The sequence below is a fragment of the Trachypithecus francoisi genome, unplaced genomic scaffold (assembly GCF_009764315.1).
Source record: "Trachypithecus francoisi isolate TF-2019V2 unplaced genomic scaffold, Tfra_2.0 Lachesis_group2, whole genome shotgun sequence".
NCBI lineage: Eukaryota > Metazoa > Chordata > Mammalia > Primates > Cercopithecidae > Trachypithecus > Trachypithecus francoisi.
The window spans coordinates 48944894-48970444 of NW_022681465.1; the positions used below are offsets into that span (position 1 = coordinate 48944894).

Consider the following 25551-nt stretch of genomic DNA (forward strand, 5'->3'; position numbering starts at 1 on the left):
ACAGTTTCGGAGGCCAAGGCAGGCAGATCACTTGAAGTCAGGAGTTCAAGACCAGCCTGGTCAACATGGCAAAATCCCATCTCTACTTAAAACACAAAAATTAGCCAGGCGTGGTGGCGCACGCCTGTAATCCCAGCTACCCGGGAGACTGAGGCAGGAGAATTGCTTGAATATGGAAGGCGGAGGTTGCTGTGAGCCGAGATGGTGACACTGCATTCCAGCCTCGATGACAGAGCAAGACTCCATCTCAAAAAAAAAAAAGAAGAAAAAAAAAAAGTGGAGGACAGGCGTGGTGGCTCATGCCCATAATCCCAGCACTTTGGGAGGCCAAGGTGAGAGGATTGCTTTAGCCCAGGAGTCTGAGACCAGCCTGGGCAACATGGCAAAACCTTATCTCTATAAAAAAAAGCACAAACAGTAACTAGCCAGGCATGGTGGTATGCATCTGTGGTCCCAGCTACTCAAGAGGCTGAGGTGGGAGGATCACTTGAGCCAGGGAGGTGGAGCAGTAAGACAACATTACGCCACTGTACTCCAGTCTGGGTGATACAGTGTCTCAAAAATAAATAAATATATATAACTGATGTGCTCAAAAATGAGAGAAAAATGAAATCATATAAAATACTCAAATCACAAAAGGCAGAAAAGGTGCATAACAAAAAGTTACAAAGAAACGGCAACAAATAGAAAATCGTTAAGAAATATGGTGAATATTAATTTAACTATATCAATAACCACTTTAAACATCAAGTCTAATATACCAATTAAAAGACATTGTCAGAGCAGACCAAAAAACAAGATCCTACTATATGAACAAGAAACCCATTTGAAATATAAAAACACATATAGATTAAAAGCAAAGGGATGGAGAAAGATACACCATGCTAACACTAATCAAAAGAAAGTGGGAGCAGCTATATTAATTTCAGACAGAGCCAACGTCAGAGCACGGAAAGTTACCAGGGACAAAGAGAGGCATTAAGTAATGATAAAGGGATCAGTATCTCAAGAAGACTCAATGATCTTTAATATATATGTGCCTAACAATGGAGAGTAAAAATAAATGAAAAAAAAAAAAAAAAACCTGAACTTCAAGAGAAAATACATAAATGCACTATTAGAGTTGAGATTTCAACATGCCTCTATCAGGAATGGGCAGATCCAGCCAGCAACAAATCAGTAAAGATACAGTTTTGTTTTTTTTTTTTTTTTTTTTTTTTTTTTTGAGGCGGAGTCTCGCTCTGTCGCCCGGACTGGAGTGCAGTGGCCAGATCTCAGCTCACTGCAAGCTCCGCCTCCGGGTTTACGCCATTCTCCTGCCTCAGCCTCCCGAGTAGCTGGGACTACAGGCGCCCGCCACCTCGCCCGGCTAGTTTTTTTTGTATTTTTAGTAGAGACGGGGTTTCACCGTGTTAGCCAGGATGGTCTCGATCTCCTGACCTCGTGATCCGCCCGTCTCGGCCTCCCAAAGTGCTGGGATTACAGGCTTGAGCCACCGCGCCCGGCCAAGATACAGTTTAACTCAGCAGCACTTTCAATCAACTGGATATAACTGACATCTATAGACCACTTCATCCAACAATAGCAGACTGAACATTCTTTCCAGGCTCGAATGAAATATTTACCAACATAGACCACATTCCAAGTAATAACACGCCTTAACAAATTTATAAGTATAGAAATCATATAATGTCTATTCTCAGACCACAGAATTAAACTAGAAATAAATAACAAAAAAATGGCAGGAAAATTCCAAAGTACTTCTAAATAAACACATTAATCAAAGAAGAAATGTGAAGAGCAATTTTAAAATACTTTAAATTAAAATGAAAATACAATTTAACACTTGTGGGATGCAAGAGAAGCAGTGCTTGGAGGAAAACTTATAGTTTGAATGCACATGTAAGATAAAAAATCAGTAATCAGAGCTTCAGCTGGGAGCACTGGCACACACTTGTAGTCCCAGTTACCTGGGTGATGAAGACAGAAAAATTGACAGAATTCAGAAGTTCTGGACTGTAGTACACTACGCCCAGTGAACCTCCATTATTAGCTTGGCATCAACACCCCTGGGAGCAGGATACCACCAGGTCGCCTAAGGAGGGGTGAACCAGCCCAGGTTAAAAACAGAGCAGGTCAAAACACAGATCAGTAGTAGGAGTGCACCTGGAAACAGTCACTGCACTCCAGCTTGAGCCATGTAGCGAGACCCTGTCTCTTAAATAAAATTTGTAAATAATAATAATACTCTAAACTTCATCATAGAAAGCAAGAAAGAAAAGCAAATTAACTCCAAAGTAAGCAGATAAAGAGAAATATAAATATTACAGCAAAAATCAATGAAATTGAAAACAGGAAATCAATAGAGTAAATTAACAAACCCAAAAGTGTCTTTTCTGAAAAGATCAATAAAACTGATAAGCCTCTAGCCAGACTCAGAAAAAAAGAAGACAAATTAGTAATATCATAAATGAAAGAGAAGATCTTTACTAATTGCTACTATCCCAAAGCCATTAAAAAGATAATAAACTAATATCGTAAATAAATCTATGTCCACAAATTTGCAAAGCTAAATGAAACGGAGCAAGTCCTTAAAAAACATAATCTGCCAAAATTCACACAAGAAGAAAAAAACAATCTTGAATAGACCTATATCTACCAAAGAAATTGAATCAATAACTAACTTTCAAAAATAGAGGGAACCAAATCCAGATGGGTTCACTGGTGAATTCTAATCAACATATAAAGAAGAAATAATACCAATTCTCTACAATGTCTTTCAGAGATACAGCAGTTACTTCCTAAGTCATTCTGTGAGGACAATACTAACCTAATATCAAAACCAGACAAAGACATTACAAGAAAAGAAAACTACAGACCAATCTCTTATGAACAGAGATGCAAACATCCTCAACAAAATATTAGCAAATTAAATCCAACAATGTACAAAAAGAATTACATACCATGATCAAGAAGTATTTATCAAGACTGGTTCAACATTTTAAAAAATCAATGTAATTAATCACATCAGGCTGAAGAAGAAAAATCACACGATCATATTAATAGATGCAAAAAATCCATTTGACGGTATCCAATACCCAATCATGATTAAAATGCTGAGCAAATGAGGAATAGAAGGGAACTTCCTCAACTTGATGAAAAAACGAAAATCTACCAAGTAAATCGACAGTTAACACCATACTTAATGGTGAGAATGTCAAAGCTTTCCCACCAAGATGGGGAAAAATTCAAGGATGCCTCCTCTTACCACTGCTTTTTGAAATCATACTCAAAGTCCTAGCTAATGCAGTAAAACAGGAAAGGGAAAAAGGTATACTGATTGGAAAAGAAGAAATAATACTGTCTTTGTTCTCAGATGACAGGATTGTCTAGGTAGAAAATTGGAAAGAACTGACAAAAAAAAACCTCATGGAACTAACAAGCAAGGTTGCAAAATACAAGGAAAGCCAGTGGCTTTCCTGTATGAACAAAAGAAATTTAAAACACATTACCATTTACATTAGCAACCAAAAAATGAAATACTTAGGTATAATTCTAACAAAATATGTACAGGATCTATATAAGAAAAACTACAAAACTATGATAGAACATAACAAAGAACTAAATAAATGGAGAGATACTCCAAGTTCATGAATAAGACTCAATCAATATCAACGTGTCTGTTCTTCCCAACTTGATGTACAGATTTGGCACAATTCCAATCAAAATCCCAGCAATTATTTTGTGGATATCAACAAACTGATTCTCAAGTTTTTATGGAGAGGTAAAAGACCTAGAATAGCCAACATAACATTGAAAGAAAAACAAAGTCGCAGAGATTGACACTACTAGACTTATTATAATGCTTCAGTAACCAAGATAGTGTGGTATTTTGGAAAAGGACAAATAAATCAATGGAACAGAACAGGAAACCCAGAAACAGACCCAAATAAATACAATAAATCATCTTTGAAAAAAAGAGCAAAGGTAAGATAATGGAGCAAAGACAGACTTTTTAACAAACAGTGCTGGCACAACTGGACATCCACATGTCAAAAAAAAAAGAAAAAAAAAGAATGTAAACACTCACCTTACACTCTTCACAAAATTTAACTCAAAATGGATCACAGACCTAAATTAAAATGCAGAAGTGTAAAACTCCTAGACAGTAACAATAAAGAAAATCTAATGACCTTGGCTATGGCGATGACTTCTCAGACACAAAAGTCACAATCCATGAAAGAAAAAACGAATAAGCTGGATTTCATTAAATTAAAAACTTCTGCTCTGCAAAAAGCAACTGTCAAGAAAATGAAAAGACAAACCACAGACTGGGAGAAAAATATTTTCAAAAGACACATCTGGTAAAGGACTGTTATCCAAAAATACACAAAGAACTCTTCACAACAATAAGAAAACAAACCTGGTTTTAAAATGGGCAAAAGACCTGAATAGACACCTCACCAAAGAAGATATAAAGATGGCAAATAAACACATGAAAAGATGTTCAGTATCACATGTATTAGACCATTCTTGCATGGCTATAAAGAAATACCTAAGCCTGGGTAATTTATAAGTGGTTTAACTAGCTCATAGTTCTGAAGGCTGTATAGGAAGCATCGTGTCAGCATCTGCTCAGCTTCTGGGTAGGCTCAGGAAGCTTTTACTCATGGTGGAAGGCAAAGCGAGAGCAAACATACTACACGATGTTTCATGAAAGTAGGAGCAAGAGAGAGTAGCAGGCAAGGTGCCACAATTTACAACAACCAGACCTCGTGAAAACAAACTCACTATCAGGAGAATGGCAGCAAGTCATGAGGGATCCTCCCCCACAACCCAAATCTTGGAGACAGGGTCTCACCCTGTTGCCCAGGTTGGAGTGCCATGGCACAATCATAGCTCACTGCAGCCTTGACCTCTCAGGCTTAAGTGATCCTCCCCACTCAGCCTCCTAAGTAGCTGGGACCACAAGTGTGCTGACCACCACCTGTCTAATTTTTTTCTTTTTCGTAGAGACAGAGTCTCAGTCTCATTATGTTGGCCAAGCTGGTCTCAAACTCCTGACCTCAAGCAATCCTCCCAACTCAGCCTCCCAAAGTGCTGGGATTATAGGTATAAGTCACCACCCTGGCCATAACAAGAGATCTAGAGGAGTCACATATCCAAACCATTATATATCATATGTGATTAGAAAAGGCATATTCAAACATGATATCACTATACACCTTTTACAATGACCAAAATCCAAAAATCTGGCAATATCGGCTGCTGGCAAGAATGTAGAGCAACAGGAACTGTTATTCACTACAGGTGGGAATGCAAAATGGTGCAGCCACTATGGAAGATAGTTTGGCAGTTTCTTCCAAAACATACTTTTAGTCTACTATCCAGTAAGCAGGCTCCTTGTTATTTATCCCAATAAACTGAAAACTTATGGCCACAAAAAAACCTGCAAGCAAATGTTTATAAGCACCTTTATTCATAATTGCCAAAATTCATAAACCACCACTAGCTGACTGGATAAATTATGGTACATTCAGACAAAAAAAGAAATTAGTTATTGAACCATGGAAAGAAAGAAAGAATCCTAAATGCATGTTATTAAGTGAAAGAAGTCAATCTGAAAAGGCTACATACTGTACAATTCCATCTATACAACATCCTGGAAAAAGTAAAACTATGGAGACAGTAAAAAGATTAGTGACTGACAGGGGCTAAGGGGGAAGGAAGAATGAACAGACAAAATATACAGGATTTTCAGGCAATGAAACTATTTTGTATGACACTACAATGTGGCATACATGTCATTAAACATTTGTCAAAACCCACAGAATGTACAACGTCAAGAATAAACCCTAACATAAACTATGAACACTGGGTGACAATAATATGCTAATGTAAGTTCATCACTGGAAACAAATGTGCCAGTGTGCTGGATGTCAACAGTGGGAAAAAGAGGGGGTGGAATATGGGAACTCTACTTTCCCCTCAATTTTGCTATAAAGCTAAAACTGTTCTAAAAAATAGTTTATTAATTTTTAAAAAGTGAACTAGGGGAAACAAAATTTTTGTGCCTATCTAGAAGTATTCACCATTTTATTCAAACTGCATTCCTGTCCCTTATACTGAGTAACTTTATATTTTGTCACATTTAGTTTGTCTCTTTCTCTTTATACACACATGTATATATTATTTTCGCTGAACTGTTTAAAAGTTTGTTGCAGAGATCCTTTAACCATTAAATCCAATGCCTTTTTTGATTTTGTATCCTCCTTGTCCTCACTGCCTTGAAATAAGTCACTGTAAAAATGCAATACAAACGGGTAAGATGCAAGGCAGAGGGTTTCCCCCAGAACAAGCCATATAACTTGCTAACTGTCAAGAAACATTATTAAATACCAAAAGTCAAGATGACTTCTCCAGGATATACAACTTAAACTCAAGTGAGTCAAGTATTAAGAGTTGATGGGATATAAGGTTGTTGATCCATTCTAATAAAGCTCCAAAGTGACTAATACAGAAACCACAAGGACAATTTATCTATTAACAACAACAACAAAATTAAGCCAAGCACGGTGGCTCATGCCTGTAATCCCAGCACTTTGGGAGGCCAAGGAGGAAGGATCACTCAAGTCCAAGAGTTCAAGATGAGCCTGGGAAACAGGTGAGACCCTGTCTATACAAAAAATAAAGCATTAGCTGGGCATGGTGGCATGCACCTGTAGTCCTAGTAACTTTAACAGGAAGGCTGAGGTGGGAAGACCGCTTGAACCTGAGAGGTTGAGGCTGCAGTGAACAGTTACACCACTGCACTCCAACCCGAGCAACAAAGCAAGACCTTGTTTCAAAAAATAGTAATAATAAAATAAAATACACGCATGCCTGCATGTATCTGTGTCCAGCCTAATCTCCCCTACAAGCCTACTAAGTGGGAAGCCAATCTGTAATCCTAAGACTCTCTAATGAAGGTTGCCAACTAATAAATTTCAAAGAAATTACAAATGGGGAGAAAAAAATCACCATTTTTACAATATCATTACAAGAAAATAAATGATTCAGGTAAAAATAATCAATGGATACTAAAACTAATGGGTACTTATTATTTATTAATTATAAAGGGAAAGGTATCTTTTATAATAGCAAAATCTGGTGGAACCCATCTTAACCAAGTTCAAACTAAGGTACATCATCAACAGGATAATTGACATCATGTGCACCTAGGTACTGAGCACTCATGACCTATGGCATATCTCTGCCAGTAATGGTTAATCTAAATCTAATTATGAGAACAATCAAATACAAATTGAGACACATTCTGCAGAACTATCCTAAACTCTTCAAAAATGTTAATGTTACAAAAGAAATGAAAAGCAAAAAGGACTGTTCTAGATTAAAGGAAACAAAAAAGACATAACAATTAAATGCAATTCATTAAAACAGACAGATATAAACGACACTATAGGAACAACTGATGATATATGAATAATATATTAATGTTAAATTTATTGTATTTGCCTTTGTGGGCTATTGTCCTTATTCTTGGGAAATACATGATAAAGTATTTCAGAGGAAAAGAACAAGATCTCTGCAACTAACTTTTAAACAGTTCAGCGAAAATAATATATACATGCGTGTATAAAGAGAAAGAGACAAACTAAATTTGACAAAATATAAAGTTACTCAGTATTCTTCCAACTTTTCTGCAAATTTAAAATTTTCCAACATAAATACTTGGGGTAAAGTTTGCTTACTGAGCATGCAATCTGGACAAAAAAATGATATATCTAATAAAAACATTTACATATTACCAAGAATAACTCCACCAGAAACAGGTTCCATCCTTGGGCTAAAAAAAAAGCCCACTCACTTGAACTTAGATGATACCTGACAAGCTAACCCTTAATAAGGCTCCATTTTACATGAGTCCATTATGACCACATCGTTTGCTACAATCCCAATTATTTAAATAAGTCAGTATCAACAAGTAGGTTACTGTCAGGTCTTTCTAACCAAAAAACTTGTGTAATTCATGCACGTTGATTTAATTGAGATCATGTGGTTTAATTCTCTGAGAAAACAATTCTTTCCAAGTTGGTTTGATGACATCGTTGTTGTCACTGAGAAGAAATCTTTATTTTTTGTCATATTACGTCAACTTCAAGAATGTCCTAACTGTATTCAGAAGAATAAATGAAAATTTGTCATGTAATCAAGGTAGGGAGAAAGGTGTCCCAACAGAAGAAATAGAAAATGGAGAGACATAAAATTGCTTCTGGAGTGTGGGTGGGTGGGTGAGTGGGTGTGTGTGTATACGTTTCTGCATAAGTGTATGCTGGGTCACAGGTGTAAAATCTATTTCTTTTAGTGAGTCACGGTCAAAACTATATCTGAAGGCCACTACTCTGTAAACAATAGACTCACAACAAGATTTTAAGAAAGTATAAAATGTGTCTTGGCCGGGCGCGGTAGCTCAAGCCTATAATCCCAGCACTTTGGGAGGCCGAGACGGGCAGATCACGAGGTCAGGAGATCGAGACCATCCTGGCTAACCCAGTGAAACCCCATCTCTACTAAAAAAAAATGCAAAAAACTAGCCAGGCGAGGTGGCAGGCGCCTGTAGTCCCAGCTACTCGGGAGGCTGAGGCAGGAGAATGGCGTAAACCCGGGAGGCGGAGCTTGCAGTGAGCTGAGATCCGGCCACTGCACTCCAGCCTGGCCGACAGACCGAGACTCCGTCTCAAAAAAAAAAAAAAAAAAAAATGTGTCTTTACAAGACTACACTGAAAGTAAAGCAATTGTTCAAACTGCTGGGAGTTTCAAATTCAATTTAGTTGCTTTCTACCAGTAATTTCTAAGTAGAGTATAACAGAATTAAAATGAAAACAGAATTGTATCAAGTAGTAATTTAAAAGAGTATTTTTCATTAAACCTTTGAGGTTTTTTTTTTTTAATTTAAATATACACATAAACTCTGCGTCATAATGTACCAGGAATTTCTTAATTTTTACTTGGGTTGAAGTTAAACATTTTGAAAGCCAATAATAAAGAGTTATTAATTGGCTGAGGAAGAGGTCAGTAAAAGGGAAAAAAGTAACAGACCACTCTAATAGGAGAAGAAAGAGAAAATGAGGGTGTGAATCAAATAAAGGAGATAAAAAAGAAAAGTTAGATCCTTTTGGGAGGCCAAATGCGAGTGGATCACTTGACGTCAGGCATTCGAGACCAGCCTTGCCAACATGGTAAAACCCTGACTCTACTAAAAAAAGTACAAAAATTAGCCAGGGGTGGTGGCACGTGCCTATAATCCCAGCTACTCGGGAGGCTGAGGCATGAGAATTGCTTGAACCAGGAGGCAGAGGTTTCAGTGAGTCAATATCGTGCCACTGTATTCCAGCCTTGGCTACAGAGTGAAACTCCATTGTAAAAATAATAATATAATAATAATAATAATAATAAAAGAAAGAAATGTTAGATCTATTTCGGAGGTAGAACAGAACAATCTAGATAACTGGTTAGAGTGGAAAAGGAGAAAAAGAGACCGACTGGCCGGGCATGGTGGCTCAGACCCGTAATCCCAGCACTCTGGAAGGCTGAGGCAGGTGGATTACCTAGGGTCAGGAGTTGGAGACCAGCTTGGTCAACCTCGTGAAATCCCATCTCTACTAAAAATACAAAAATTAGCTGGGCGTGGTGGTGTGCGCCTATGATCCCAGCTACTCAGGAGGCTAAGACAGAAGAATTGCTTGAACCTGGGAGGTGGAGGTTGCAGTGAGCTGAGATCGCACCACTGCACGCCAGCCTAGGCAACAGAGTGAGACTTTATCTCAAAAAAAAAAAAAAAGAGACTGACTGAAATCTTTAAAAAATTGTTTTTAAAAGTTGAGAAGAGAATTGCATTACAATTCCACGTATCTACACTACAATGCTATGCATAAGTCACTACACCATAGCATTCAAAGCATAACAAAATTTGTCTCCTATTATATTTAAACTTTTATTCCACTGTACTCTCTCAAGGGCCCTGTGCACAAGGAAGATAATACCATTTCCACAAAAACTAAAACTAATTTATTAAAAGGTACCATTGCCAGGAGCGGAGGCTCACGCCTATAATATCAGCACTTTGGGAGGCCAAGGCAGGTGGACCACAAGGTCAAGAAATCAAGACCATCCTGGCCAACATGGTGAAACCCCATCTCTCCTAAAAAATACAAAAATTAGCTGGGCATGGTGGCACTTGTCTGTAGTCCCAGCTACTCGCGAAGCTGAGGCAGAAGAATCGCTTGAACCCAGGAAACAGACGTTGCAGTGAGCCGAGATCACACCACTGCACTCCAGCTTGGCGACAGAACGAGGCTCCATCTCAAAATAAATGAATGAATGAATGAATGAATGGTACCATTATTTCCACAGACCTTTAAAACGTTATATGATTTCTGACACTAACTTTAATGTTAAACGTTATTTTATCACATAGATAAGGTTCTTAAAAAACAATGTCAAAACAAAAATATTAGGTTATTTCCTATTCACTTGCTATAATTTCAGAAACAGCTTCATGATAAAAAGATTTTGATCCCAATGTTGAGGCAAAAGGAAGATATTCAGGAATCCTAGTATTAACTAGAGGATATGATCTCCTGTTAGTCTGAGGTTTGTGTTCTTTTTTTCCAAATTCCATGAGAAATTAATCAGATTTATGTGCTAACAAAACACAAACAATAGTTACATTCTTTTTAATTACCAACAATGAGAAATGTGGAGAATTACTACATGATTCCAAAGAACTACTAAAATCTAACTGAAATTTTATTTCTTCTACCACCAGCAATAAAGCATTGCAGTGTCCCCTAAGTACTAAGTAGAGAACAACTCCACTCCAGATACCTGGATTAGCTTTCTTCATCAAGGAGGAACTAAAAGACAGTAAAATATTCCTAAGCTGTCATATGGTCACTACTGAATGCAGTGATTGATAATTTCCTCTAAATTCATGCTTTGGCAGCCACCCTAAAGCCCAACTGATGTGAGTGAACAACTAAGCTTACCATCTACCGACCTACCTGTCTGTCTATATATGGAGAGAAAGCAACCTACAGTCACTTAAGTGACATAATGTATGAAAGAATTCCTATACGGTGGCTGTTCAATAAATAAGAAAGCTAACAATGGTTTAATTAAAATACTACAGTTACATCCTCACTTCATCACTGATAGGTTCTTAGAAACTGCAACCTTAAGAAAACAACATGCAGTAGGTCCTCAAATAACATCATTTCATTATAACACTGATAAGAAAAAAATTGGGTTTCATTGTATGTTGTTTCATATTTCTGCACTTGTCTTGAAAGGATATTTAAAAATCTGTCAAAAAAAAAAAGGCCTTCAACCTTAAGGAGGTATTTGTTGATACAAGTATCCCTAAATAAATGCATATACAGAAGTATCAAAGCTCATTTCTCTATTGTCTGAGACAACCTCTAGAATGCATGCAAGTACATGAATATCCATAAATACTGAACTACCCAAAATAAACACTGTATTAAGTCCCTTAAGATGGCTATAACACCCTAATTTCTCCTCAAAGAACTTCATTCTTCTACTGAAACCATTTTTTTGAAGCATTAAGGAAGAAAAACAGAAGCGGGAATGTGGCATACAGGCTAAATAGATTTAGGGGTCAAAAGCTTGGGTTTGTATCACTTGGTAGCTCTGTGACTTGGGAAAGTTACCTAAAACCCTCCACATCTCAATGTCCTCATATGTGAAAATGTTAGCTATATTTAGGGGGATAGGGATATATACAGATGTATTTTAGATATATATAATATACAAAAACTTAACAGTGGTTATGACCTTTGGTAGTAAAAGTAAGGATGATTGGTTTTTCTTCGTATTTTCTAATAGTCTCCAAATTTTCTATAGTAAACATGTATTAATCATATTTAGGGGAAAAGTGATTATTTAAAAATTATCTAGAAGCCAAAATGTCCAACGTACAATCAAAACTCACCCATCATACCAAGAACCAAGAAAATCACAACTTGGATGAGAAAAAGAAAATAAACATGTTAATGTTCACGTGTATTAGACGTTGGAAAGTTTTTTTTTTTTAATTTTCAATCAGCTATCATTAAAAACACTTCAACAATCAATTACAAATTTTAAAACAGATTTTAAAAATAGAATATTTCAGCAAAGAAAAAAGTTGTAAAACCAACCAAATGATGATAAAACAAGCTACAATACCAACCAAAAAAAAAAAAATCACAAAAAACAAAACTTATTGGATAGGTGAGGAAATGTTGATCAAAGGAGATAAATTTCAGTTAAGAGGAACAAGTTCAAGAGATGTATGGCACAAACATGGTGTCCATAGTTTATAATAATAGTTTACTGCATATTTTAAATTGCTACGATTGTGTTTTCAGCACAAAAAAAATGCTCAGTACGTGATGTAACGCAGGTTAATTAGCTCAATTTAGCCATTCCACAACGTATATATCTATCAAAATATCTGTTGTACACAATACATATACACAATTTTTGTCAAAAAAATTATTTTTTTCAACCTAATGGGCTCAACAGCAGATGACAGAAGACAGAATTTGTGAACTTGAGGACCAACAGATCAATAGAATTTACCCAATCTGGACAATAGGAAGAAAAATGACTAAAAAGAAGTTAAAAGTCTTGAGGACCTGTAAGACAGTAACGTTAAGATCTAATTCTGTATCACTGGAGTCCCATAAAGAAAAGAGGATGGAATTAAAAGGGTATTCAAAAATAAAGGCTGAAAAATCCATATTTGGAGAAAAACATAAACCTACAGATGCAGGAAGTAATCAAATCTCAAATAGGTAAACCCACAGAAACCCTGACATATCACTAGACTTCTGAAAACAAAGATAAAGATTTTGAAAGCAATCACAGAGAAAAGACACATTACCTTATAGGGCAACACCAATTCAAGTGGCAAGAGATTTATCATCTGAAACTATAAAGGATAGAAGAAAAGTGGCACAAAATTTTTCAACTTCTGAAAGAAAAGAATTGTCAACCATAAATTTTATTCGTGGTGAAATTATCTTTCAGGAATAATGATGAAATAATGACATTCACAGTCAAAAGGAAAATGAATAAACTGTTACCAGCAGACATACCTTTAAAGAATAAGGAAATTCTTCAAGTAATAAAAGAAGGAATCTTGAAACACCAAGAAAGAAGAAAAAACAATGAGAAAAGCAGAAATGTAGATAAAAACAACAGACTATCCTACTGCAGACGTTTTCAAATCGTAATTGATGACTGAAACGAAAATTATATAGGCAACAAAAGAAAAAAACACGTAAGCTGGAATTCATCAAAATTAAATTAAATGCATGAAAGGACACTATCAACAAAATTAAAAAGTAGCCTGTGGAATGGGCAAAAATATTTGCTAATTACATAGCTGATAGGGGATTAATATCAAGAACATATAAAGAACTATGAAAATAAAAAAAATCAAACTCAACTCAAAAATAGGAAATAGGCTGGGGCGGTGGCTTACGCCTGTAATCCCAGCACTTTGGGAGGCTGAAACTGGTGGATCACTTGAGGTCAGGAGTTCGAGACCATCCTGACCAACACGGTGAAACCCCATCTCTACCAAAAACACAAAAATTAGCCAGGTGGGGTGGCATGCGTCCATAATCCCAGCTAGTTGGGAGGCTGAAACAGGAGAATCGCTTAAACCAAGGAGGAGGAGGTTGCAGTGAGCTGGAACTGCACTCCAGCCTGGGCAACAAAGCTAGACTCCGTCTCAAAAAAACAAAAACAAAAATGGGCAATAGACATTTCTCCAAAAAAAAAGTATATACAAATGGCCAATAAGCACATGAAAAGATGCTCAACAGCACTAATCTTAGGAAAATGCAAATCAAAACCAGTTACTACTTCACACCCACTAGGATAGCTATTATTAAGAAAATAGAAAATAAAAAGTGTTGGCACTCGGTAGGTTGAGGCAGGAGAATCGCTTGAACTCAGGAGGCAGAGGCTGCCAGCCTGGGCAACAAGAGTGAAACTCCATCTCAAAAACAAACAAACAAAAAAACGTGTTGGCAAGGATGCAGAGAAATTCTAACCCTTGTGCATTGCTGCTGGGACTATAAAATGGTGTGGTCACTGTGGAAAACAGTATGATGATTCCTTAAAAAATTAAAAACAGAATTACCATATGATTCAGCAATTCCAAGTCTGGGTATATCCCAAAATGAAAGCAGGTACTGGAACAGATGTTTATATACCATGTGCACACTGGGAACCATAGCCAAAAGGTGCAAGCAACCCAAATGTTCAATGGATAACTGGGTAAACAAAAGGTGATATATACATGAAATGGAATATTATTCAGCCTTAAAGAAAAAAAAAGAAATTAGCCGGGCGTGGTGGCGGTGCCTGTAGTACCAGCTACTGGGGAGGCTGAGGCAGGAGAATGGCGTGAACCCGGGAGGCGGAGCTTGCAGTGAGCCGAGATCACACCACTGCACTCCAGCCTGGGTGACAGAGCAAGACTCCATCTCACAAAAGGAAAAAAAAAAAAAAAAAAGAAAATTCTGACATGTTACAATATGGTTCGTTGAACCTCTTGAAACTCAACAATTTAAAAAAATCCAATTTGAAAATGGGGCAAAGACACAGACATTTCACCAAAGAAGGTATACAGATGAAAAAAGCACATGAAAAGATTTTTCAAGCTGGGTGAGGTGGCTCACGCTTGTAATCCCAGCATTTTGGGAGGCTGAGGCAGGTGGAGCATTTGAGGTCAGGAGTTCAGGACCAGCCCAGCCAATATGGTGAAACCCTCTCTCTACTAAAAACACAAGAATTAGCCAGACGTGGTGACAGGTGCCTGTAATTCTAGCTACTCGGGAGGCTAAGGCAGGAAAATCGCTTGAACCTGGAAGGTGGAAGTTGTAATGAGCCAATATCGTGTCACTGCATTCCAGCCTGGGAAACAGAGCAAGACAGGGGAGGGGAGGGGAGGGGAGGGGAGGGGAGGGGAGAAGAGGGGAGAAGAGGGGAGAAGAGCGGAGAACAGAGGAGAAGAGAAGAGAGAAGAGAAGGGAAGAGAATTTTCCAACATCATTAGTGTGATGGTTAATAATAGGTGTCAACTTGACTGGACTGAGGGATGCCTTGATGGCTGGTGAAGCATTGTTCCTGCATGTTTCTGTGAGGGTGTTTACAGAAGAGACTGGCATGTGAGTCAGTGAATGAGGAGAGTAAGACCCACTCTGGGTGGGCACCATCTAATCCAATCGGCTGCCAGAACAAAGTAGGCAGAAAGAGAAACAGAGCCAGTTTGCTGAGTTCCCCACCCCCTTCTAGTGAAGGATAGTTTGCTTTTGCCCTTAGGCATCAAACTCCAGGTTCTTTGGTCTCTGGACTCCAGGACTCATGCTGGCAGCCTCCCTGGGGTCTCAGGCCTTTGGCCTCAGACTGTCAGCTTTCCTGGTTTTGAGGTTTTCCAACTGGGACGTAGTACCAGCTTTTCTCATTCGCTAGCTTGCAGGTGGCGAATTGCGGGATTTTGACTTTGTAATGGCATGAGCCAATTCTCCCTAATAAACTCCCTTTTATATATGCATATATCTTATTGATTCTCTCTGGAGAACCTTGACTAATATAATTAGACATTAGAAAAATGTTAATCAAAACCACATGAGATATCAGTAAAAACAGAAAGGCTAAAATAAAAAATGGTGGTACCATCAAATGCTGGTTAAGACACAGAGAAACTGGATCTCTCATACATTGCTGGTGAGAATATAAAAAGGTATAGCCATTACAGAAAATACTGGCAATTGCTTATAAAAGTGAACATGCAACTATCATACAATCCAGTAACTATACTCTCGGGAACTTCCCTGACAGAAATGAAAACTTACGTTCACACAAGAACATATATACAAATGTTTATAGCAGTTTTTTTTATAATACTCAAAACTGGAAATGACCCAAATGTTTCCAAATGGCTGAATGGTTCAACAAACTGTAGCACATCTATACCATGGACTACTACTCAGCAATGAAAAAAAAGCAAAATATTGATACTTCAACTTACATGAACTTGACAAATTATGCTGAGTGACAAATGCCAATCCCAAAAGGTTAAATACTATTTGATTCCATTTTGAGGCAGGGTCTCATTCTGTCACTCAGGCTGGAGTGCAGTGGCACAGTCATAATTCACTGTAGCCACAATCTCATCGGCTCAGGTGATCCTCCCACCTCAGCCTCCTGAGTAGCTGGGACTACAGGTGTGGAATACCACGAACAGCTAATTTTTGTTTTCCTGTAGAGACAAGGTTTCACCAGGTTGCCCAGGCTGGTCTTGAACACCTGGGTTCAAAGCGATCCAACCACCTCAGCCTCACAAAGTGTTGAGATTACAGGAGTGAGCCATTGAACCCAGCGCCTGCATAATCTTCTTTAAATGACGGAAAAGAAAAAAGAAAAAAAGAAAAAATTAGCAGTTACCAGGGGATAAGGAAAGAGGAAGGAGACTCTGGTTATAAAAACACAGCACAAGAGATCCCAGTGGTGAAGAAACTGTTCTGTATCTCTAGTATGGTAATTATTATACAAATTTACATGTTATAATACTGCATAGAACTAAATACTAAATATATCACACACCCATGCATGCACACACACAAATGAGTGTATGTAAAACTGGCGAAATGTGGATAAAATAGTTGGATTACAGCAATGTCGATTTCCTGGTTGTGATACTGCACTATAGTTATGCAAGATGTTACCATTGAGGTAAAATGGATGAAGGGGTACATCTCTGTCTTATTTTTTTGTTGTTGTTGTTGAGACGGAGTCTGCTCTGTCGCCCAGGCTGGAATGCAGTGGCGCGATCTGGGCTCACTGCAAGCTCCGCCTCCCAGGTTCACATCATTCTCCCGCCTCAGCCTCCTCAGTCTCAGAGTAGCTGGGACTACAGGCGCCCACCACCGCGCCTGGCTATTTTTTTTTTTTTTGCATTTTTAGTAGAGACGGGGTTTCACCGTGTTAGCCAGGATGGTCTCGATCTCCTGACTTTGTGATCCACCTGCCTCGGCCTCCCAAAGTGCTGGGATTACAGGCATGAACCACGGCGTCCAGACCATCTGTCTTATTTCTTAAAACTGCATATGAATCTACAATTATCTCAAAATAAAAAGATTTAAAAATTAGAGAAATGAATCAATATTTAGATAGAAAAGAATATAGGTGAGATATGGTTCTATCATTACACAAGTGTCTAATATGAACCCAGTTTAGTGAGTTATCCCTACAAAAAACACTTAAAAGAGGTGAGTGAGATCTCTAAGTCTTTCCCTCAGCTTGAGACAGATATATGAGAGAAAGGAAATTTTTAAAGTAAAATGCTACAACAATGAACACACAATGAATATAGAAAATTTGCTGGAGTAACAGCTTATCCATAGGATATTCCATGGCTACCATGGTCATGTGTAGGATCTTTCCACACTATAATAATCAGACGTGCATTTAAATATGCTTTCCGTCTTTCAACAGAGGTACAGCCAAAAAAGATAAAGGTCACTGGCTAACAAAGAGGTAAAGTAAGGCAAGATTTTCTCTCCCACAGTGGAAGAAATTAAAAGAATGAGGACCTTATTTCTCAAGTAGCAGATACGCATTTAATCTGCTCCAAAATAATCCAAATCCATTTTTAAAGATGTAGAGTTACCCATGCATTAGTCAGTTTGGGCTGCCATAATGAAATACCACAGTCTGGGTGGCTTAAACAACAGAAATTATTTTTTCACAGTTCTGCATGCTGGAAATTGAACTATCAAAGTGCTGGCAAGCTTGGTTTCTGGTCAGGCCTCTCTCCTTAGCTGACAAATGAAAGCCTCCTCACCATGTCTTCACATGACCTTTTCTCTATGCACTCATACTCCTGGTACCTCTTCTTATGAAGGTACCCGTCCTATAGGATTCACCAGCCACCCTTATGACCTCATTTAACCTTAATTACCTCTTTTAAAGGCTGTATCTCCAAATACAGTTACATTAGTGGTTAAGGCTTCAACCTATGACTCTGGGGGACAAGGGGGAACTATTAAGTCCAAAACGTCAGTTACTGCCAGCCCTTGAAGTACGTTGTTTTATGTGGGTGCATATGTGTGTGTACATTCTATGTAATGGAAGGGGGCAAAAGAAAAAGCATAGTATTTACATTAAAATTTCAGCTCTATCACTCAGTTTTCTCAACAATGAGGATGATGCCCATTCTCACTATATCATTGTAAGAATTAAATAAGATAATCTATGTAAAGTACCTGACATATAGCAAATGATTAGTAAACACCGAGCCTTTGCTTCTAGTCCCCCCAAAATTAAAAACAAAATGAATTATAAATATTACCCTAATCTAAATATATGTGAAAAATTATGAGAATTGGATTCTGTCCCAGTTCTACCACTACCTAGTTATATGAACTTAGCTAGGGTGTAGGGTAGAGTGAAGCAAGTCACTCTCCCTAAGGCTACTTCTGTATCTAAGCAGAGAAGCTTCCCTCTATAACTAAAACTCTATGTTACACATAACAATTTGACTATAATTTGAAACACAAATACTACAAAAGTTAATCACACTTTCTCTCTGTAATAATCCTAAAAGAAAGAATGATACTGAAATTTCCTCGAAGAGAATTATGGTATGAAATTTCAGTGTCAATCTTTCATTTACTTTGATTCTTTCACTCTCTGGTAACTACCCTCTGAATTTGAAAAATTTACCTGTACAACATATCTGTAGACTACTTATTTCCCTATCAGTAATGCCTCATCTTCCAACTAGACTGTAGAACTATATATTTTTTTTGTCCCCCATACTGTTCATTACTTACTAAATCAAATAACCACTAAAACACCTAAAATCATCATACCCTAAATCCTGTAGAGATGTAACAAGACATATATAGTTATCAATAAGTTGTATCTAATAACAATTTTTAACATAGCACAAAACCGAAATTTACTACCAGTGATTTCAAGGTAACACAGTTATCATACAAATACCTGCATATTCAAACAATAACCAACATCTGTATTCAGTATTTTTGGTTTAAAATTAAGATAATGGTAGCCAAAAAGCAACATCTATTGTGGAGAAATCTGACTCAATTAATGAAAGACAACTTAGGTTGCCGGGCCTGAAGGAAGAACTCGTAAGTATTTACCCTATCTCCCACCCTGTCCCTCACCAGTAGTAATCTATTATCTGGTATTACATGTAAATAAGTAATACACATGATATACCATTATTTTAGTGCCCTGAGGAAAGCTCAACTTGCTGTATCCACGCCCTTTTATAGTCCCCCTCCCATACTTAATGCACACTGGGTTATGTGACCAGCACTCACCATTGGAATATCAGCAAGCATGAGGAGCACAGAGGCTTGATAAATACCGGCACACTAGGGCTTGGAAAGGTCTTTCATGGAACTGCCATAGCTGCCATGTTATGAAGAAGGCCAAGCTGGCCGGGCACAATGGCTCATGCCTGTAATCGCAGCACTTTGGGAGGCTGAGGTGGCGAATCACGAGGTCAGGAGTTCGAGACCTGTCTGGCCAACATGGTGAAACCCCATCTCTACGAAAACTACAAAAACTAGCTGGGCGTGGTGACACACACCTGTAATGCCAGCTACTCGGGAGGCTGACACAGGAGAAACGCTTGAACCCAGAAGGCAGAGGTTGCAGGGAGCTGAGATCGTATCACTGCACTCCAGCCTGGGCAACAGGGCAAGACTCCATCTCGAGGAAAAAAAAAAAAAAAAAGAAGAAGAAGAAGGCCAATCTTCTTCAAGTGCAGAGGCAATATGGGGAGGAAGCGAGAGGGAAATGTCCAGCTATCTACCAGCTGCTCCAGCCATCCCAGCTAAGGCATTAGATTTATGAGTTAAGAAGCCACCGTGGACATTATAGCCAACAGATCACATGTGGAGAAGTCTCCACAAAGCCACACACAAATTTTAGAATCAAGAGCAGATACACAATTGTTTTAGCCACTATGTTTTGGAGTGCTTTATTATGCAGCAACAGATAACCAAAACAATACAAATAAACCAATTAGAACTGTTCCTGTTTGGTAGTAAGCAACAACAAAAACAAAAAATGCCAGTGGTAACCATTGTTACAGTTAATAATCACTATAAAAAAATCTTCCCCCAAAAGGTACTTTTTTGGATACTTAAGTGTTCTTAAAGGGACTCTGTTCATTTCACCAATGGCCAGTAAAGAGAGAGAAGTAAAGCAACCAGAAAGTCTACTCTTCATTTTTCCTTTTCCCTTCCTAATTTATGGTTGTCCTTTTCAGCTTTGCCAATAATGTTTGCCTGTTTTCCCCAGAGTGGCTAATCAACGATCCATACCAATTCTAGCATTCAACTATGCTCTGTACTTCAGTAACTAGGGACATCACTGTCAAGTTCCGTCCAGACCACAGGTAACTAAGAATTCTGTTAACCAGATTCTTCACTAATTTAGGGGTGAAAAGTTTACACTCATCCAATTCATAATTGTGTCTTTTGATAGAATCATTAAGCAAAGAGCTTCAGAACCAATAACCTCTTGCTCAGAAAATAAATTAAGTAACAGGAAAAACATACCTGCTATTTTTCCTCAAAGAATTTACTGATCTTAGTAACATAAATTTCTTTTTCTTTTAACCCTCGTGATCTTTGCCCATACTTCACTCATGATATTTATCTTAACCTAGCCTGAATCACAGTAATTGGTTTACTTAATTTCCTACCAGATCTAATACTCCCTTTTCTCCCATTGAGAAAAGGGGCATTTTACTCTTGTAACACTTGAAGCACCTACTATATTTCTCTACTACTTATACAAATACAGTAAAAAATGAGTTCTAGTCATCAATCACTGTCCATAACTAATCTTAGCAAGTCTCACCCCCATTTTTATTAAGAAACAATGGCTCATCCACATGTATAATGCAATCAGTGACAAAGTTAATGAATGCTACATGTTCTAACATTAACCTTCACCAATTATTTGACTTAATAAGAATGATTTTATTTTTATAGAGACAGTAAAATGATTTTCTAAAAAAAGAAAGGTACTATTTACATTCCTTATTTTCTTTTCCTTGAAGTTTCAGGCTTGAGAAGTTTGAATATTAGGTTCAGGGTAAGATCCAGGCCAGATGCCAGGCAAATACTGCAATAGCAAAGGCAAAGCAGACCTGGTGGAGACTGCAAATGGAGACCTCAGTACCCACCTAAAAGGGTCAGCTGTTACTCAGCTCTGGCAATCTAGTCTCAAGCAGGGATGGCCACCAGGTACAGCCAAGTCCTGTGGGTTTTCTAGAGATGCTAGAAGTTGAGACTTCTTAAATATGAAATCTTCCTATTGGCCACGAGTTGACTCATGCCTGTAATTCCAGCACTTTGGGAGGCCAACGCAGGCGGATCACCTGAGGTTAGGAGTTCGAGACCAGCCTGGCCAAAAGAGTGAAACCCCGTCTCTACTAAAAATACAAAAATTAGCTGGGCATGGTGGTGTGTACCTGTAACCCCAGCTTCTTGGGAGGCTGAGGCAGGAGAATCCCCTGAATCCAGGAAGCGGAGGTTGCAGTGAGCCAAGATCATACCACTGCACACCAGCCTGGGCAACAGAGCAAGACCCCATCTCAAAAACAAAACAAACAAAAAAACTCTATCCTTAAATGGTGACAATTATCAAATATTCCAAATACCCTAAGAGCAAGCAGTATACATCTGTGGGTTGGATTCTCACCAATGGCCACTTGCTACCGCAGACTCACAGTTAAAAATCTCTACATATAATTGATGGTGCACTACACAATCTTCCTTTACCACCACCGCCCCTCGCCTCACAGAAGCAAAAATTGAGAACCACGAAAAGAAACTCCAAAAAATTATGAAGTACTAGTGAAAAACTGCTTTAATGTAACCTTTTCTCTCTCTTGAAAAAGAAATTTATTAACAGTTTTAGATATAGAAACTTCTATAGTAGAAAAATAGTAAGTTTTTTAAAATTTCTCAAAACTTTCAAAAGAGAAAATATTCAAATAATACAAATTACATAAACATTTCCAGTCTCAACCAAACTAATGAAAATGCTCAGTAATAAAAATGAGACTAATAATTTGCCATGTACACAGACAAACAAGGTACAAAATACTAATTAATAGTGTTAAGTTATTTGCACTGTTCTACCTACACATTGTCATTTGACTCTTTTGTGATCAACAGCACAAAACTAACTGGGAACAAAGTTGAACTAACACCCTGACCATGGAACACTCGAGTAACAAACCACTCGTGGACTCAATCCTGTGACCTAAACCTCCTTAATATAATGCTATCCATAACTAAGGTGACCAGTTACTCACAGTCAGTATTTGGTCCAACATTTCTTCAATACTTTTACAAAAAATAAATATTACTTCAAAATTTCTTTAAGGCTTTTCCTTCCACTTAAAAATATGAATGTCTACATTCAGGAATAAGAATTTATAGAGAACACTTGAATTTCACCTCTAAAATTGCTTAACCTACTGCTAGAAGCCCTTATAAAGTTAAAATAAAATTCTTAACATAATTAATCATGGTAGGCTTGATTTGGAGTTCACAACATTCTCTAAAATAATCATGTAATAAGGGAGACCCTCTAACCAAAAGAATCAGTAGACAATTTAGTGACAGTAAAATATTATGGTTATGGGCACAAAGGACTATGTATTTACCTTAGTTACCTATGTCCAAGTACTGTGCTGAATACATCAAGGTATTCATTAAATCTTAAAAAAAAAAAAAAAAAAATCCTCTGAGGAAGGTACCATTCCTATCTCCATTTTACAGATGGGGAAACTGACCTGTCCAAGAATACCCAGCTAGTAAGTGGCAGAGTCAGGATTCCAGCCCAAATCTTGTCTAACTTCAGAATCTGCACGCTTAACCACTACACTGTATTGCCTCCAGTGACTCTGGGTTGATATCTAAGATGAAATAAGAAGGAAATTTGTACTTCTCAGTGGCAAATTTTAAAAACATACTAGAAATGGTATTTTTTAGAACATGAACAAGTTTCACATACACGGTCATACAATTTTTATTTCCAAATACATGTAATAATGATGAAAATCTCACACAATGAATTTCTCACAATTTTTCATAACTACTCAATCATCGTGTTTTTTTTTTTTTTTTTTAGACAGAGTTTCACTCTTGTTGCCCAGGCTAAAATGCAATGGTGGATCTCAGCTCACTGCAACCGCCACCTCCCTGGTTCAAGCAATTCTGCCTCAGCCTCCCGAGTAGCTGGGATTACAGGCGCCCACCACCATGCCCAGCTAATTTTTGTATTTTTAGCAGAGATGGGGTTTCACCATGTTGGCCAGGCTGGTCTTGAACTCTGATCTCAAGTGATCCACTCACCTTGGCCTCCCAAATTGCTGGGATTACAGGCGTGAGTCACCACCCCCAGCCCAATCGTGTTTATTATTAAAAATTTAATGGGAACACCCTGTATTTTCCCCTCAATTTTGCTGTGAACCTAAAACTACTCTAAAAAACAGTCTATTGGGCCAGGCACGGTGGCTCACACCTGTAATCCCAGCACTTTGGAAGGCAGGCGGATCACCTGAGGTCGGATGATGACCTGGCCTCCAGCCTGGCCAACATGGCAAAACCCCGTTTCCACTAAAAATATAAAACTCAGTCAGGTCTGGTGGCGGGCACCTGTAATCCTAGGTACTCAGGAGGCAGAGGCTGGAGAATCGCTTGAACCGGAAGGCGGGGAGGGGTGGGGCGGAGGCTGCAGTGAGCCGAGATCAGGCCACTTCACTCCAGCCTGGGCGAAAGAGTGAAACTCCATCTCAAAAAAAAAAAAAAGAAGTCTATTAAAAAAAGTTTTCAACTACAATATCCTAAATATACCTAATTTAGTTATAAACTAGCATAAGACTAGATTCTTTCAGTATGAAAAGTTGCATTCTGTTTTTCATAACCACTGTACCAAGCATGCTGTTAGCATTTAATAAAAATTGAACTTTTTCTTTCAAAAGCAGTGGTGTAATACTGTGTGTGGGTGTTTTGTTTGTTTGAGACGGAGTTACGCTCTTATTGCCCAGGCTGGAGTGCAATGGCATGGTCTCGGCTCACTGCAACCTCCGCCTCCCGGGTTCAAGCAATTCTCCTCTCTCAGTCTCCTGAGAAGCTGGGATTACAGACGCCTGCCACCACACCAGACTAATTTTGTATTTTTAGTAGAGAGGAGGTTTCTCCATCTTGGTCAGGCTGGTCTCAAACTCCCAACTTCGGGTGATCCACCCGCCTAGGCCTCCCGAAGTGCTGGGATTACAGGCGTGAGCCACCGCGCCCAGCAAAATTGGAATTTTTAACACTCCCTGAACACTCCCAGGGAGTCTGCATTACAATGACACGAAATAAGTTGGCATATAAAATTTGAACAAAACTCTGACGCAAGACTTGAACCCTTTATTGAGGAATATAAAAGGTGGAATACTATATCCCTATAACACGGCTGGCATAAATATGACTAACTTTACTTTTCCACTTTAAGTATCAAAAGATGTAGCCTTAAGTCAAAAATGGATTAGGGTAACAGAATCTTTTCCTAGTTTCAGTCCTTTCTAAATGCTCCAAAGAAGCTTATCCAAAAAAAAAAAAAGGCCAGGCACGGTGGCTCACACCTGTAATCCCACCACTTCAGGAGGCTGAGGCCGGCTGACCACCTGAGGTGAGGAGTTAAGACACCAGTCTGGCCATATGGCAAAACTTCATCTCTATTAAAAATACAAAAATTAGCCAGGCATGGTGGCATGCACCTGTAATCCCAGCTACTAGGGAGGCTGAGGCAGCAGAATCTCTTGAATCCGGGAGGCAGAAGTTGCAGTGAGCCGAGACCATGCCACTACACTCCAGCCTGGGCAACAGAGCAAGACTCCATCTCTTGGGGGCAATGGGGAGAGGAAAAAAAAACCTCTGACTTGTCCAGAATGACTGTCAACATATGAACCAAATCTTTCTTTCCTGATACTCACCAAGGATGTTAAAATTCTAAGGGTCAATTAAGAGTTATATGAGAAATCTGTAACAAGTTTTGCCTAATACCACTTCCCATCGCAACATTTTCATCAAGGTCCACCTTTATTATAAACACCTAAGTTCAATTAAGACAAGTGAGGAGGTATTCACTTACATTAAAAAAAAGTCATTGTCCTGTATATTCTACTTAATTTTCAAATAGAATACTATATTGGACACCAACAAAAAATGTTTAAGGGAAGCTCTGTTAATTTTGTTTTGCCTCACTGTTGTACTTCCAATGTCTCCACTATAAAAGCTAAGTGGGAAGCCTAAGGAAGAAGATACATTGTTGGAATACAGGCTCTTAATCACACCTATAATTCACAGTATTCCTTTCCTTTCTCTCTGACCCAAGTTCTTATTAAGTGACCCACAGACTCTT

The 25551-nt window shown here is 38.3% G+C and overlaps 1 protein-coding gene across 3 annotated transcripts in view; it reads right to left on the reverse strand.

Moving 5' to 3' along the window:
- RASA1 (RAS p21 protein activator 1) overlaps positions 1 to 25551 on the reverse strand; it is a 125576-nt gene that overhangs the window by 98307 nt on the left and 1718 nt on the right. The gene's annotated exons all lie outside the window — the stretch shown is intronic.